The following is an 18,384-nucleotide window of genomic DNA, read 5'->3' as shown; positions in this document are numbered from 1 at the left end:
GATTACAGGAGCTGGGATTACAGGCACCCGCCTCCACACCCGGCTAATTTTTGTATTTTAGTAAAGATGGGGTTTCACTATGTAGGTGAAGCTGATCTCCAACTCCTGACCTCAAATGATCCGCCCGCCTCGGCCTCCCAAAGTGCTGGGATTACAGGTGTGAGCCACCGCGCCCGGCGCCATCTTTATTTTCATGGAACACCCACTGCACTTCATGCGTTTTTACAGTGCTTCCCACAAGTAGGTCAAGAATGGGCATGTGGCCGGAAGCAGTGGCTCACGCCTGTAATCCCGGCACTCTGGGAGGCGGAGGCGGGCGGATCACTTAAGGTCAGGAGTTCGAGACCAGCCTGGTCAACATGGTGAAACCCCGTCTTGACATAAAATACAAAAATTAGCCAGCGTGGTTGCGCATGGCTGTAATCCCAGCTACCTGGGGGGCTGAAGCAGGAGAATCACATGAACCCAGGAGGCAGAGGTTGCAGTGAGCCGAGATTGTGCCACTGCACTCCAGCCTGGGCAACAAAGTGAGACTCTGTTTCAAAAAAAATAATGGGCATGAGATCTAAAAGCTGGTTCAATCAGGCTATTTGGCTGGACTCCTACATGGAATGCCAAGCATTGCCTCTCATGCTCTCCTTATGACAGTGAGGTATAAGGACATGTAGCTTTTAGTCATTTTGCCACCAGAGGTGAAGCTAGCCTTAAGGAGATTCAGAGACTGAACAAGATACAAAAGAGAAACAAAGAGGCTGGGTGTGATAGCTCATGCCTATAATCCCAGCACTTTCAGAGGCCATGGCAGGAGGATCACCTGATTCCAAAAGTTCGAGACTAGCCTGGACAACATAGGGAGACCCGATCTCTATAAAAAATAAGGTAAAATAGGCCGGACGAGGTGGCTAAAGCCTGTAATCCCAGCACTTTGGAAGGCCGAGGCGGGTGGATCATCTTAGGTCAGGACTTTTGAGACCAGCCTGGCCAACATGGTGAAACACCGTCTCCACTAAAAATACAGAAAATTATCCAGGCGTGATGGCGCACACCTATAATCCCAGCTACTTGGGAGGCTGAGGCAGGAGAATTCCTTGAACCCAGGAGAGGAAGGTTGTAGTGAGCCTAGATTGCACCATTGCACTCCAGCCTGTGCAACAAGAGCAAAACTCCATCTCATAAAAATATATATATATATATATTACTGCTTTCTTCTTTCTTGATACAAGACACTAGAAGTAATCTTATGCCTAGTTTTGTTTTGTTTTGTTTTGTTTTTTAAAGACAGGGTCTCAAGCAATCCTCCCATCTCAGCCTCCCGAGGTGTGGCATGTCACCATGCCCAGCTAACGTTTTGTATTTGTTGTAAAGACAACGAGGTTTCGCTGTGTTGCCTAGGCTGGTCTCAAACTCCTGGGCTCAAGAGATTCACCTGCCTCAGCCCCCAAAAGTGCAGGGATTGTAGGCGTGAGCCACCCTGCCTGGCTTGTCTTTTTTGTAACTTACAAAGAGAACAAAGTAAAGAAAAGAGATGGAAAGAGCTCCTGCACTAATTAAACCAGGGTTGAAAGAGGCTTGATGGAAGGTTACCAAAGGAGAACACGAATGTGCGAGACAATGTCATAAGGTAAAAATAACTAGTCCATGGGTAGTGCAAACTCCCAAAAGGAAAAGAAAAAGGTTAAACACTTCCTCACACCAGCCAATTGGTGGCACCATGAGCCCAGAACTTGGTACTGGCTGGAACAGATGGATTAAGTTGGTTCTTGGGCAAATTAGCCTTCATTCTCAACCAAGAGTTGACATTTTAGGCCTGGCGCAGTGGCTTACACCTGTAATCCCAACACTTTGCTTGAGCCCAGGAGTTCAAGACCAGCCTGGACAACATGGTGAGACCCCATCTCTACACAACACACACACACACACACACACACACACACACACACACAGAGTGGACATTTTAAGGCAGGTTAACATAGTTTTTTATATATACATAACTAGCAAAAAGGTACAGAGCAGCTTAAAAGGGCACTTAAGTTATATCCCTGATTCCATATGCAAGGGCTGGGAACAGGAATATAAATGAGACTTGAGTCAAAGGCTGATAATAAAGCCCTCATCTGGGATCCTCTGATTCAAAAAAGAGAGAAAAATAGCCTACCACATAATCAAGCCAGTCAAAAGGTCTGGATTTCGGTCATGATCTGCTCTTCTCCATACCACATTGAAGGCAATTCTTCAAGGAATGATTCAGACAACATTTTCCACATGCAACCTTTACTGATCACTTTCTTATTTTACTCATATGTCCTCATCTTCATCTGTCTTTCTGTCTGGATTAGTTACCTGAGTTCACAGGCCTTACCTCTCTTACTAGCTATCAAGTTTCTTAAGACATGGGAAACTTGTCTTATACATATCACAGTCTCCAGATCTGAGAGAAATAAACTCTGAAGAATCAGAAAACAAACCCTTAAGCCAGGTATAGAGGCGAGAGCCTATACTCCCAGTTACTGGGGAGGCTGAGGTGGGAGGACTGCTTGAACCCAGGAGTTTGAGACCAGCCTGGACAACAGAGTGAGGCCCTGTCTCTACAAAAAGAAAAGAAAAACCAACACTTCAGCCAGATATAGTGGCATAAGCCTGCAATCCCAACTGTTCAGCTGACTGAGGTGGGAAGACTGCTTGAGCCCAGAAGTTGGAGACCAGCCTTGACAACATAGCAAGACCCCATCTCAAAATAATAATAATAATACAGCAAAGAAAAAAGAGAAAATAAAACAACATAAAATATATACAAATCAGGATGGGAGAGGAGGCTGACACCTCTAATCCCAGCGTTTTGGGAGGCCGAGACAGGCAAATCACCTGAGGTCAGGCATTTGAGACTAAACTGGTTAACAAGGCAAAACCCTGTCTCTACTAAAATATAAAAACAAAACGAAAAAACACTTAGGGCCAGGAGAGGTGGCTCACTCCTGCAATCCCAGCATTTTGGGAGCCTGAGACAGGCAGGTCATCTGAGGTCAGGAGTTTGAGACTAGCCTGGCCAACACGATGAAACCCCGTCTCTACTAAAAACACAAAAATCAGTTGGACGTGGTGGCACGCATCTGTGACACCAGCTACTTGTGGGGCTGAGGCAAGAGAGTCGCTTGAATCTGGAAAGCAGTGGTTGCAGTGAGCCAAGATCACACCACTGCACTCCAACCTGGGCAACAGAACAAGACTCCATCTCAAAAAAAAAAAAAATCAGTCGGGCCTGGTGGCACAGCCCTGTAATCTCAGCTACTAAGGAGGTTGAGGCAGGAGAATCACTTGAATCTGGGAGATGGAGGTTGGAGTGAGCCGGAACCACACCACTGCACTCCAGCCTGGGTGACAGAGTGAGACTCCATCTCAAAAAACAAACAAACAAAAAAAAATACACACACAAAATTAAGTGATATGTGATTTTTAAAAACTGTAATTAAGAGATTAAGAAGAACAATGCTTTTTTAAAAGGCTTCTGGGTTTACAAAACTTTAAACATACTTACAGGTGGCTATTTCAACATAGTCTTGTCTTGTATTTGTAATGCAGCTGAGGATTGGAACAAAAGTCACTTACTGCCAATTCAGCGTATAAACTTAGGAAACACTGGAATGATCACAAACCCAGATAATGACAGGTGTAGAGATCTGCTTAGACCATCATTCAAATGCACCCGAGTATGTCTGTGACTCTTACCCTAAATATTGCAATGCAAGCCAGGTGAGGAAGAGATAGAAGTAAGAGAACTTTCTGAGGCTTCCAATCACACCAACTGCTAACTTCCTCTCTTCATAGAGCACATGGAAATATAGCTTAAGATATATACTTCCCTTATTGTAATAAATCTAAATTTTCTTTTTGAAAATTTAGCCTTGCTGAACAAGGTTGGAATACCCACAATAACCTGTCAGTATCCTATAAAAAGCTAACTTATCATACTGAATTTGGGTGTTCAACAAACTTTCAGTTTTGCTGTAAAATAAATGTATTAATCAAACAGATGTTTTGGTGTCTTTAAAAGCTATCTCCGGCCAGGCGTGCTAGCTCAAGCCTGTAATCCCAGCAATTTGGGAGGCTGAGGGGGGCGGATCACCTGAGGTCGGGAGTTCAAGACCAGCCTAACCAACATGGAGAAACCTTGTCTCTACTAAAAATACAAAATTAGCCGGGCATGGTGGCCCATGCCTGTAATCCCAGGTATTCAGGAGGCTGAGGCTGGAGAATCGCTTGAATCCAGGAGGCAGAGGTTGCAGTGAGCCGAGATCGAGCCATTGCACTCCAGCCTGGGCAACAAGAGCAAAACTCCATCTCAAAAAATAAATAAATAAAATAAAATAAAATAAAATAAAAGCTATCTCTAGGGCAAGTAATTTGAACAGACATTTCTCCAAAGATATACAAATGGCCAATAAGCACATGAAAAATGTTCAACATCATTAGCCATTAGGGAAATGCAAACCAAAACCACCACGAGATACCACTTCACACTTACTAGATGGCAATAATGAAAAAGACAAAGCCAGCATGGCTATAATCTCAGCATTTTGGGAGGCTCGAGAGCAGCCTCTACTAAAAACCAAAAGCATTAGCTGGGTGTGGTGGTATGCGCCTGTAGTCCCAGTTATGCAGGAAGCTGAGGTGGTAAGATCACTTGAGCCCAAGAGGTGAAAGCTGCAGTGAGCTGAAATCCCACCCCTGCACTCCAGTCTGGGTGACAAAGCGAGACCTTGTCTCAAAAAAAAAATAAAAAGGATTGGCAGAGGGTGTGGGAAAACTGGAACCCTTATACAATGCTGGTGAGAATGTAAAATGGTGTGGTCACTTTGAAAAACAGCCTAGCCATTACTCAAAAGGTTAAACATAGAATTACCATTTGACCTAGCCAATTCCACTCCCGGGTATATACCCAAGAGAAATGAAAACACATGTCCACATAAAAACCAGTAAACAAATATTTATAGCAGCTTTATTTATAATAGCCAAAAAGTGAAAACAGGTCACAAATCCAGCAACTCATGAATGATTAAACAAAATGTGTTATAGTAGATTCTTTTTATTGCCACAAACGTTGAACTGGCAAATCCTGAACCTTTGCTCCTAGAGGAAAACACACGGTTAGGTTTCTATGAGCCTCTAGTCACATTTTTGTCAACACATTATCTGTACATACCTTCTTTTCTATGTGTTTCTGAAGAAAGACACCTTATTTATTTACTTATTTTAAATTTCAATAGCCTTAGGGATACAGTGCTTTTGGGTTACACAGATGAATTACATAGTGTAACACCTTATTTAAAATATATGTAAGGCCAGGCACTCACGCCTGTAATCCCAGCACTTTGGGAGGCCAAGGCGGGAGGATTCATTAATATGTCAAACAGCTTGAACAAAGCTTATTTAATATATTTTCCTCTAAAGTACAGCACAGCTTTCTAGCTCTTGGAAACAGGAGACAGCACTTCAGCATTATACTTGGAGGTCAATCACCAATAAAAATCACCAATAAAAAACACAAAGCCAAATCCATAGACAGAAAGTAAGACTACGTGGCCAGGCGCAGTGGCTCACGCCTGTAATCCCAACACTTTGGGAGACCAAGGCAGGAGGATCACTTGAGCTCACGAGTTTGAGTCCAGCCTGGGCAACAAAGTGAGACTTCGTCTCTACAAATAATTTAAAAACTGGCCACAGGCACGGTGGGCATGTGCCAGTGGTTCCAGCTACTTGGGAGGCTGTGGTGGGAGAACTGCTTGAGCCCAGGTGGTCAAAGCTGCAATGAGCTGTGACCATACCACTGTGCTCCAGTCTGGGTGACAAAGTAAGACTTTAGGAGATTAAGGACTGGGAAAAGGAAAAACAGACAGTAATTGTTAATGGGTATGGGGTTTCTTTTCAGAGTGATATAAATATTCACTGCACCATGTGCAGTGATGGTTATAAAACCTTGTCAACATACTAAAAACTATTAAATTGTATACCCTAAAGAAGCAGGGTAAGGCCGGGTGCAGTGGATCACACCTGTAACCCCAGCACTTTGGGAGGCCAAGGCAGGTGGATCACCTCAGGTCAGGAGTTCGAGACCAGCCTGACCAACATGGAGAAACCCCATCTCTACAAAATATACAAAATTAGCCAGGTGTGGTGGCACATGCCTAGTAATCCCAGCTACTCAGGAGGCTGAGGCAGGAGAATCACTTGAATCCAGGAGGCGGAGGTGGTGGTGAGCCGAGATTGAGCCATTGCACTCCAGCCTGGGCAACAAGAGTGAAACTCTATCTCTTTAAAAAAAAAAAAAAAAAAAAGTAGGGTATATGAATTATATCTCAACAAAGTCATTTACAAAAAAAGTGGCCAGATGAGGTGGCTCATGCCTGTAATCCCAGCACTCTGAGAGGCCAAGGCAGGTGGATCACTTGAGGTCAGGAGTTCAAGACCAGCCTGGACAACATGGTGAAATCCCTTCTCTACTAAAAAATACAAAAATTAGCCAGGCATGGTGCCACACACCTGTAAGCCCAGTTACTCTCCTGCTAAGGGAGGAGAATTGCTTGAACCCAGGAGGCAAGGGTTGTAGTGAGCCAACATTGTGCCACTGTACTCCAGCCTGGGCGACAGAGTGAGGCTCCATCTCAAAAAAAAAAAAAAAAAAGAAACAATTTGTCACATTTTCTGACATATACAGCAGTCATACATATACCACATTTTCTTTTCATATTAACCAAAAATATATACCTTACCATATTATTACCTGAGTGCAACTAAACCAGCTCATTTCATAGCAAGCACAAAGTTAACTCCCCTCTACATGTATACCTTTCTCCTATTAAGATTGATCCTGGTTTGTCTTCTTATGTATGTAAGTGAACATCTGGATTTTTTTTTAAATCCTAAAAATAAATTGCAACAAAATTATTTTATTTGAAAATGAGAACAACCTTAGCAAGTTCATGGCATGCCCATCTAGGCAAGTTCCAAGAAAAACAACTACAAAGAAGGAGACATGTTACAAATCACTCAAGAACCCACAGTCTGAAAGCCCCTTCATTATTCCAAAACCATACCCATCTGGTATGCAACAAAGTATGGGAACCACTTCTCTGTTCAAACTCTGATTCTGGAATCCACAGAATCAAAAAATCATAATAATATGAAAAAGAGAACAAAAGATTGGAGTTTTAGTTCTTTCTTTCCTGCCTAGCCAGAAATCTCAGCCCACGTGACTTGTGACAGGTAACAATCAGTGTTGATTTTCTTAAGCTCTTACTTAAGATTTATTATGAAACACTCCTAGTTAAATGTCAACTACGTGCCAGGCACTGAGTTACAGGTAATTCTTTTAATAATAATAATTTTAAAACCTGTACATAAATAATAATTTTAAAACCTGTACATATTTTTATCCTGAAAATTGAAGTCTAAAAACATGAGAAAACAAAAAAAGAGGAAAAAAAAACAACAACTGAAGTCTGCTCTAAAACCTACCTACAAGTGATAACTATTAAAAACTAAAAAAAACAAAACCAAAACCAAACAAAACAAAAAAAACACACTGGCCGGGCGTGGTGGCTCATGCCTGTAATCCCAGCACTTTGGGAGGCTAAGGCGGGCGGATTACCTCAGGTCAGGAGTTCAAGACAAGTCTGACCAACATGGAGAAACCCTGTTTCTACTAAAAATACAAAATTAGCCAGGCGTGGTAGCGCATGCCAATAATAGCAGCTACTCTGGAGGCTGAGGCAGGAGAATTGCTTGAACCCGGGAGGCAGAGGTTGCAGTGAGCCGAGATCGTGCCACACTGCACTCCAGCCTGGGCGACAAGAGTGAAATTCCGTCTCTGGGAAAAAAAGAAAACAAAACAAAAAACACAACACATAGGGAATAAACTAGCTCTTAAACTGAAAAGACTCTCCAATCTTAGCTTATTTTTCTTAAAAGTATTTATCCCCACCTGGGGTTTTAGTACACATTTGTTTGCTTATTGGCTACGTCCTCACTAGACTGTGATCCCTATGGAGTAAAACCTCTCTCATCTAAATAAGAACCCCATTTTTTTAAATGCTTTTGAAAAATAAGAATGATCTTAATTATTATTTAATTAAGATAGACTTTGAAATTAAAATCTGGCCGGGCGCGGTGGCTCACGCCTGTAATCCCAGCACTTTGGGAGGCCGAGGCGGGCGGATCACAAGGTCAGGAGATCGAGACCATGGTGAAACCCCGTCTCTACAAAAAATAGAAAAAATTAGCCGGGCGCGGTGGCAGGCGCCTGTAGTCCCAGCTACTTGGGAGGCTGAGGCAGGAGAATGGCGTGAACCCGGGAGGCGGAGCTTGCAGTGAGCCGAGATTGCGCCACTGCACTCCAGCCTGGGCGACAGAGCGAGACTCCGTCTCAAAAAAAAAAAGAAAGAAAAAAAAAAAAAAAAGAAATTAAAATCTAATTGAGTAAGGCTGTAAACATATATGGGAGGCTGAGGCAGGAGAATTGCTTGAACCCAGGAAGCAGAGGCTGCAGTGAGCTGAGATCATACCACTGCACTCTAGCCTGGGCAACACAGCAAGACTATCTCAAAATATAAAAAATAAAAAAATAAAAAATAAGGCCTATGATTTACCCCAATATGACTCAAATTTTAATGTTCATACAAATCACCTGGGAAATCTTACTAAAATGCAAATTCAGTAGGTCTGGGCCAGAGCCTAGATTCTGCATTTTTAACAAGCTCCCAGGTGGCACTGCTGCTGCTCATACCCAGAATCTACAATGCATACCTATATTCCCCATGGCTAAGGTAAATTTGCCCCTTCCTGTCCGGTTCTAAAGGGAGAAGTATACAACTAGCCAACTTCTACAAAACAATCCTTAAAGGCTTATCAAACCTCTATGTTTTCTCTTCATCAGACACAAGTTTTTGAACCTTTCCATTGGATTTTCTTTTTTTAGGGATCTTTTAAATCCTCTCAAAAGCTGCTCTCATATATCTCTTAAGCTGAAGAGGTTAACCTTAAGTATGATAGGCAAAACTACTAGCTCTCTTCACGCATCCTAATGGTATAATTGTTTCTAAAATAACACTGTAATACAGGTTCTGCTTTATTTATTTACTTATTAGTTTTGTGAGACAGGGTCTCACTCAGTTGCCTAGGCTGCAGTGCAGTGGTGCAATCATGGCTCATTGCAGCCTTGAACTCCTGGGTTCAAATGATCCTCCCGCCTCAGCCTCCCAAGTAGGTTGGGACTACAGGCACAGATCACCAAGCCCGGCTAAATTTTTATTTTTTTAATTTTTTTTTTAACAAACAGGGTCTTGCTATGTTGACCAGGATGGTCTCGAATTCCTGGCTTCAAACAATCCTCCCGCCTTGGCCTCCCAAAGCACTGAGAGTACAGGCATGAGCCACTGTGGCTGGCCTAGGTTCATTTTTACTTGGTAGTACCAGATGAGCTGAGATCATGTACACTAGTGGTTGCTCCCTACATTAAATTGGCCTACTAATCTATGCTACTGTTTCTCTGTTAACTATCACTGAATTTGATCCACAGGCTTTCACTACTCATTTCTGAAAGAATTTTTGAGCCGGGCGCGGTGGCTCAAGCCTGTAATCCCAGCACTTTGGGAGGCTGAGGTGGGTGGATCACGAGGTCAGGAGATCGAGACCATCCTGGCTAACATGGTGAAACCCCGTCTCTACTAAAAATACAAAAAACTAGCCGGGCATGGTGGCGGGCGCCTGTAGTCCCAGCTACTCGGAGGCTGAGGCGGGAGAATGGCGTGAACCCGGGAGGCGGAGCTTGCAGTGAGCTGAGATCGGGCCACTGCACTCCAGCCTGGGTGACAGAGTGAGACTCCATCTCAAAAAAAAAAAAAAAAAAAAGAATTTTTGAGAAGGTTATTTTAAATTTTAACCCAATTCTCAAAGGAACCAGGCCCTGGTACTGAGGAATAACTTATTTTCTGTAGCTCTTGGTTTTCTCACCTGTGAAGTAATTAAGGATGAAGGGCATGAATGCACTCTAGTCTTCCTTCCAAGAGTCTATGACTCTGGAGTCTCTATTTCCATTCCATTCTTCAGTATTCTTCAGTGCATGGAACCTGTGACCTCTATTTTGTTCTATGTTGCCTAACTGAAGGCTCTTTTTGCTTACTTCCCAGATCTTCCCTGCCATAACATGAAACTATATATATATATGACTATTTATAAGTAACCTTACAAGGAACTCAGAGAATTTAATGAGCTGGAAATATCTTCAAGTAACTAAAAACAAAAATAAAAACTAAACTTAAAAAAAAAAAAAAAACCCTTAAATTATCTTTCCCAATGCCAACCAAGAAACACACACACACACACAGGCAGCCCAAATTTACATCTTGTTTTTGTTCAATTTTGCTGTTATTATCCAGACCAAAGGCAACACCTGTGCCAAGGTAAATGCTATCCTTAGGTATATATGACTGGAGTGAGCTGGAAAAGCAATCAATTAGCTCTTCTCCTTAGTCTCACCAGCTGTGTTTTCCTGATGACACAGTATCTGTCCACCTGCTCCCACAGATGGTACAGCTGCAGTTAAAGTAAAACACCTGGACTCCATGCAGTTTATTAGAACAATGTTAGCTGTAGATCAGACAAGCCCAGGTCAGCATTTCCATCTTATCACCCAGATTATTAGAACAATGTTAGCTGTAGATCAGGCAAGCCCAGGTCAGCATTTCCATCTTATCACCCAGATTAAAACCAACACCATTTTAAACTATAGGATGCTAAAATATGCCTTTTATCCCCAAAACACAAATACAACAATTTTAAGTTACGATAATAATGTCAGAGAGTTATTATTATATCAAGATAAATGTCAGGAAAAAATTTAAAAAGAATTGATTAGAGTGTAACAATCCTAGATTACAAATTTGGTTCTTATTAACCACTTCCCCAACTACTTAATTTAGAACATTTATAGAAGATAACACTAGCAAAACAAGCTCATTACTCCCTAGCCATCACAGCTTCATAAGCATGGTAGTGTCAATACCAGTAAATATGCTAAATGAATGGATAATGCTAAATAAACAGAATATGAAAAATAAGAATTTCTTCCTAGTTGTATACTTTATAATTGAGAAATGTTTTCTTGGCCGGGCGCGGTGGCTCAAGCCTGTAATCCCAGCACTTTGGGAGGCCGAGACAGGCAGATCACGAGGTCAGAAGATCGAGACCATCCTGGCTAACACGGTGAAACCCCGTCTCTACTAAAACTACAAAAAAAAAAAACTAGCCGGGCGAGGTGGCGGGCACCTGTAGTCCCAGCTACTCGGGAGGCTGAGGCAGGAGAATGGCATGAACCCGGGAGGCGGAGCTTGCAGTGAGCTGGGATCCGGCCACTGCACTCCAGCCTGGGCGACAGAGCGAGACTCCGTCTCAAAAAAAAAAAAAAAAAAAAAAAAAAGAGAAATGTTTTCTTGTCCCCCTAGAGCCTTAAATCGACTTAACCTATACTTAAATCCTCGGAGAAGTGTCCCCCCATTAAGAAAGACTAATCAATATTGGTAAACTACCTGGGATGGCAGGTGAAAATTGTGTGTGTGTGATGGCAGGTGAAAATTGTGTGTGTGTGTAAAGTAAAAACAGTGATTATTTCCTGAACAAATAAACAAAAACACTCATGAGGTAATAAATGATTTTAGGCCGGGCGCGGTGGCTCAAGCCTGTAATCCCAGCACTTTGGGAGGCCGAGACGGGCGGATCACGAGGTCAGGAGATCGAGACCATCCTGGCTAACACGGTGAAACCCCGTCTCTACTAAAAATACAAAAAACTAGCCGGGCGAGGTGGCGGGCGCCTGTAGTCCCAGCTACACGGGAGGCTGAGGCAGGAGAATGGCGTAAACCCGGGAGGCGGAGCTTGCAGTGAGCTGAGATCCGGCCACTGCAGTCCAGCCCAGGATACAGAGCAAGACTCCGTCTCAAAAAAATAAATAAATAAATAAATAAATAAATGATTTTATGCCATAGTCCAGAAGTTAGTTTGAATGTTGAAAAGTTACTTAGGATATTTCTCTTTTTTTGTTTTTGAGACGGAGTCTTGCTCTGTCGCCAAGGCTGGAGTGCAGTGGCATGATCTCAGCTCACTGCAAATTCTGCCTCCCAGGTCCAAGCACTTCTTCTGGCTCAGCCTCCCAAGTAGCTTGGAATACAAGTGTGTGCCACCACACCCAGCTAATTTTTGTATTTTTAGTAGAGACCAGGTTTCACTATGTTGGCCAGGCTGGTTTCGAACTCCTGACCTCCAGTGATTCACCTGTCTTGGCCTCCCAAAGTGCTGGGATTACAGGTGTGAACCACCAAACCTGGCCAATTCAGGACAGTTCAATGGCTTATCAAAAAAGTAGTATGATATGTTGGAAATTAGAGATGCCCCAGGACTGCAGTAAATATACAGATATGAGAGCTTGGTTACCAAGACAATATAGCATTATGAGGTATCTAAAACAAAAGGCAATCAAATGAAAGATATATTCCTCAAGTTTAACATAAAATCAGACATCTGCCTCTCCTCCCTACCTCAGTGAGTGTTAACTAATCTCTTTCCTTAATACTTTCTCAGTTATCTCCGTTTATCACTTTTATCACAAACTGTGCTATATCAAAATAGTTTTTCCTTGCCATAACTCTTCAGCCAACTAGAATTTTATTTATTTATTTATTTTTGAGACAGAGTTTTGCTCTTGTTGCCCAGGCTGAAGTGCAACGGCGTGATCTCGGCTCACCACAACCTCTGCCTCCCATGTTCAAGCGATTCTCCTGCCTCAGCCTCCCAAGTAGCTAGGATTACAGGGACGAGCCACCATGCCCGGCTTTTTTATTTTTAGCAGAGATGGGGTTTCTTCCATGTTGGTCAGGCTGGTCTCAAACTCCCGACCTCAGGTGATCCGCTTACCACAGCCTCCCAAAGTGCTCGGATTACAGGTGTGTGCCACCGCGCCCGGCTCAGCCAACTAGATTTAGATGGTATTTGTCAGGTTTAGACACCCTCTGAGACACCAATGCTCCTCAAAGAAGTCTTCAGGTTACCTCTAAGAGAATTATTTAGGAACCCTGCTGCTGAAAATGAAGACTCCTGGACCCTACCCCAGACTTTCCAGGATTTAAATATCCAGGGGGTGAACCTACATTTCACAAGCTTACCAGATGATTAGAATACACACCAAGGTGTATACCGTATACACAGTTGTCCCTGAGTATCCACCGTGGGTTGGTGCAAGAAATCCGTGTGGATACCAAAATCTGCCAATGCTCAAGTCTCTTACATAAAATGGTATAATATTTGCATATAACTTGCCCATACCTCTAATATTGTTTATTTAAATCATTTATTTTCTGAGACAGAGTCTCGCTGCTCTGTCGCCCAGATTGGAGTGCAGTTGAGCAATCTCGACTCATTGCAACCTCCACCTCCCAGGCTCAAGCGACTCTCCCACCTTAGCCTCCTGAATAGCTGGAATTACAGGTGCATGCCATCACACTGGGTTAATTTTTGCATTTTTAGTAGAAATGGGGTTTCACCTTGTAGGCCGGGCTGGTCTTGAACTCCCGACCTCAGGTGATCTGCCCACCTTCGCCTCCCAAAGCTCTGGGATTACAAGCATGAACCATGGTGCCCAGCCACAATCTATATATATTTTTTCCTGAATAGTTTCAATCCATAGTTGGCTGAATTCATGGATGCAAACCCCACAGAAACAGAGGGCCAAATGTTATTTTTTCTTTCCTTAATCATTATTTAATATAAAGCTACATTTACCAGTTGAATTCACCTTCATTACTTGAAAACTGAGACACGGGCCAGGCGCAGTGACTCACGCCTGTTATCCCAGTACTTTGGGAGGCTGAGGCGGGCAGATCACAAGGTTAAGAGATCACGAGGTTTTTTTAATATATATTTTTAGTAGAGAGAGAGTTTCTCCATGTTCATTCAGCCTGGTCTCAAACTCCTGACCTCAGGAGATCCGCCCGCCTCGGCCTACCAAAGTGCAGTGATGTGCCTGGCCTGACAAATTCATTTTCTGTTTGGTTTGGTCTGCTCTGTCTCCAACAAGAGCCTACTTCATTATCTCCCAACTTATCTACCTAGTCCGTAGACTGGCTTAGAGCAGTGTTTAATTTTGTTTGACAATGTTTAATTTTGTTCCACAATGGCATTTCAATTCCTTTGTCATTCTGAGAAAAATACTAACAGCATGGGAATTTGGTGCATGATCATTAACAGTAAGACATTAAAATCAAAATGCAGGCGGGGTGCGGTGGCTCACGCCTGTAATCCCAGCACTTTGGGAGGACAAGGCAGGCGGATCACGAGGTCAGGAGATTGAGACCATCCTGGCTAATACAGTGAAACCCTGTCTCTACTAAAAATACAAAAAAATTAGCCAGGCATGGTGGCATGCGCCTGTAGTCCCAACTACTTGGGAGGTTGAGGCAGGAGAATTGCTTGAACCTGGGAGGCAAAGGTTGCAGTGAGCTGAGATTGCACTACTGCACTCTAGTCTGCGTGACAAAGCGAGACTCTGTCTCAAAAAAAATAAAAGCAAAATGTAAGCCGGGCATGGTGGCTCACTCCTGTAATCCTAGCACTTTAGGAGGCTGAGGCAGGTGGATCACAAGGTCAGGAGTTTGAGACCAACCTGGCCCACACAGTGAAACCCCATCTGTACTAGAAATACAAAAAATTAGCCGGGTATGGTGGCACACACCTGTAGTCCCAGCTACTCAGGAGGCTGAGGCAGGAGAATTGCTTGAAACCAGGAGGCAGAGGTTGCAGTGAGCCAAGATCGTGCCACTGCACTCCAGCCTGGGCAACAGAGCAAAACTGTCTCAAAAAAAAAAGAAAAAAACGCAAAATGTAAAAATCTGTCCTATGAATTAGTTTACAATAGTGGAAATAATCAACAAAATACCTTGATGGCAATAATGAGCTGAAAATTGGCAAGGCTTCTATGGATTTAGGCCTGGAGAGCTTGATCTACCTGAAGCTTTTCTTCCTGTACATCATAAATAACAGAAAGAACTTATTTTCATTTCCAGCACAGCTCTGTCTAGTTACAGAACTGAACTTCGCAGGTTCATTAACTCCTTTTTCCACTGTCAGAGAGAGAAACACCATCTCCTATAACCACAGGTAACTGGTAGATCTGCAAGAACTAACTGCTCCAAAATGGATGACTGCACTTTCTGAGAAAGGGAAAAGGATTTGAATGGTGCCTGGCAAAATCATGAAGCAGTCAGTCAATCGCATATCTGCTTTTTTTTTTTACAGAGCATGTAGAAAGTTCTCTGAAAGGTGTGATCTCACTACTAAAGGCATCTCACTACTTACACTGAGCAAATCAATATTGAATGTTGCTGTTGTTCATAAAATCTGTTCCAAGGCACTTAAAACAAAAGAAGAGATAAATGTCTTTACTACTGTTTAAAGCAAAGATCTTCTAGAATAGTTTTGTGGCCTTCCCATCTGACTGGAAATTATAAAAACTGCAAAGTATTATGTACAGTATCATGCCATTTAGAAAAACACTGCATTTAAGTATTATAGATGTGTATAAAGGTATACCAAAAAGCGTGAAAATATACACAAACTTTCAGTGATGAGGTGAAAGAGAATTTTTACTTTTTACTGTATTTGCTAGGCATTTTTAAAGAATGTCTTGGCAAGGCGCGGTAGTTCACGCCTGTAATCCCAGCACACGGTTTCCCCATGTTGGTCAGGCTGGTCTCGAACTCTGGACCTCGTGATCTACCCACCTCGGCCTCCTGAAGTCTGGGATTACAGGCGTGAGCCACTGCGCCTGGCTATAGTTTTTTATTTTTATATTTTGAGATGGAGTCTCACTCTATCACTCAGGCAGGAGTGCAGTGGCGCAGTCTCAGTTCATTGCAACCTCCGCCTTCTGGGTTCAAGCAATTCTCCTGCCCCAGCCTCCTGAGTAGCTGGGATTACAGGCATGCACTATCATGCCCAGCTAATTTTTGTATTTTTAGTAGAGACGGGGTTTCACCATGTTGGTCAGGCTGGTCTCGAACCCCTAACCTTGTGATCCACCCACCTCCGCCTCCCAAAGTGCTGGGATTACAGGTGTGAGCCACCATGCCCAGCTATAGTTTTTTATTTTTTATTTATTTATTTATTTATTTATTTATTTATTTATTTATTTATTTATTTATTTTTTTGAGATGGAGTCTCGCTCTTGTCGCCCAGGTTGGAGTGCAGTGGCACAATCTCAGCTCACTACAACGTCTGCCTCCCAGGATCAAGCAATTCTCGTTACTCAGCCTCCCAAGTAGCTGGGATTACAGGCGCCCGCAACCATGCCCGGCTGATACTTGTATTTTTAGTAGAGACGGGGTGTCCCCAGGTTGGCCAGGCTGGTCTCGAACACCCTACCTCAGGTGATCCACCTGCCTCGGCCTCCCAAAGTGCTAGGATTACAAGAGTGAGCCACCGCGACTGGCCAGTTTTTTATTTTTATATTTTGAGATGGAGTCTCACTCTGTTGCTCAGGCTGGAGTGCAGTGGCGCGCTCTCAGCTCACTGCAACCTCCGCCTGCTAGGTTCAAGGGATTCTCCTGCCTCAGTCTCCTGAGTAGCTGGAATTACAGGCATGCACCACCACACACCCAGCTAATTTTTGTATTTTTAGTAGAGATGGGGTTTCACCACGTTGGCCAGGCTGGTCTCCAACTCCTGACCTCAGGTGATCTGCCTGCCTTGGACTCCCAAAGTGCTGGGACTACAGGTGTGAGCCACCATGCCCGTCTCACACTGTAGTTTTTAAATTGTTGTTCATTTTTTGAATTTATTTTTATATTTTTGAGGCCGGGTCTTGCTCTGTCTCAGGCTGCAGGGCAGTGACATGATCACAGGTCACTCCAGCCTCAACCTCCTGGGCTTAGCTTCCTGCCTCACCCTCCTGAGTAACTGGGATACAGGTGCGCTACTGACTAATTTTTTTTAATGTTTTGTAGAGACGAATTCTTGCTGCTTTGCCCAGGATGGTCTCAAACTATCCTCCTGTGTTGTCCTCCCAAAGGGCTGGCATTACAGGCATGAGCCTTCTCCACACTGTAATTTTTGAAAGATATTTTAGGAAAGTAATGATAAGACATTCCCCTTTTTTTTTTTTTGAGATAGATTTTCGCGCTTGTGGCCCAGGATGGAGTGGAATGGCGCAATCTTGGCTCACTGCAACCTCTGCCTCCTGAGTTCAAGTGATTCTCCTGCCTCAGCCTCCCAATTAGCTGGGATTACAGGCACATGCCACCATGCCTGACTAATTTTGTATTTTTAGTAGAGACAGGGTTTTGCCATGTTTGTCAGACTGGCCTTGAACTTGTTGAGGTCTCTGACCCACCTGCCTCAGCCTCGCTGGATGACAGAGTGAGACTCCGTCTCAGATTAAAAATAAAAAACTAACGGCTACCTGGGTAAGGCCCAAGATGGCTGCCCTCGTGTGAAGTCGGTGGGGACGGTTCCTGTCGTCATCTTGAGGGCCACGTCTGGCCCTCACTCCTGGACTTATTTGGTGTGTTGTTGAAGCGGGGAGACTAGAGAAATGACAGGGAGCCTCTTATCTGGGGCAGGCAAGCGCCTGTGGAACTGGGTGCCTCTGGCGTGCAGAAGCTTCTTTCTTGGTGTGCCGAGATTGATCGGTATAAGGCTCACTCTCCCGCCCCCCAAAGTGGTTGATCGTTGGAACGAGAAGAGGGCCATGTTCGGAGTGTATGACAACATTGGGATCCTGGGAAACTTTGAAAAGCACCCCAAAGAACTGATCAGGGGGCCCATATGGCTTCGAGGTTGGAAAGGGAATGAATTGCAACGTTGTATCTGAAAGAAGAAAATGGTTGGAAGTAGAATGTTCGCTGATGACCTGCACAACCTTAATAAACGCATCCGCTATCTCTACAAACACTTTAACCGACATGGGAGGTTTCGGTAGAAGAGAAAGCTGAGAACTTCAGAAAAGGCTCATCTGTCACCCTGGAGAAGGGAAACTGTACTCTTCCCTGTGAGGAAACGGCTTTGTATTTTCTCTGTAATAAAATGGGGCTTCTTTGGAAAAAAATAAAAAATAAAAATAAAATAAAAATAAAAATAATTAAAAAAATTAAAAAGTATAGTCTCAATGCAGAACACTATAGAATAAATAATAGATATTATAGCATAAATAACATTATCCTTCATTGAGCAGGATACCACTATTTGGCCAAGGACACGTGTTTTCCGTCACCTAGGCTGGTGTCGGTGGCACACTTTTTTTGTTTTTTTGAGACAGAGACTTGCTGTGTCACCCAGGCTGTAGTGCAGTGG

General features: G+C 43.4%; 1 protein-coding gene and 1 pseudogene across 4 annotated transcripts in view; one reads left to right on the top strand and one right to left on the bottom strand.

Annotated features, from left to right (window-relative positions):
- The window catches only part of CBFA2T2 (CBFA2/RUNX1 partner transcriptional co-repressor 2), a 162,202-nt gene that overhangs the window by 121,398 nt on the left and 22,420 nt on the right, over positions 1 to 18,384 (bottom strand). The window lies entirely within an intron of this gene.
- On the top strand, positions 17,424 to 18,155 carry LOC103248576 (large ribosomal subunit protein mL51 pseudogene; annotated as a pseudogene).

This window comes from Chlorocebus sabaeus, chromosome 2 (assembly GCF_047675955.1).
Source record: "Chlorocebus sabaeus isolate Y175 chromosome 2, mChlSab1.0.hap1, whole genome shotgun sequence".
In the NCBI taxonomy this organism is placed as follows: domain Eukaryota; kingdom Metazoa; phylum Chordata; class Mammalia; order Primates; family Cercopithecidae; genus Chlorocebus; species Chlorocebus sabaeus.
This window is presented reverse-complemented; position numbering and strand designations above follow the sequence as displayed.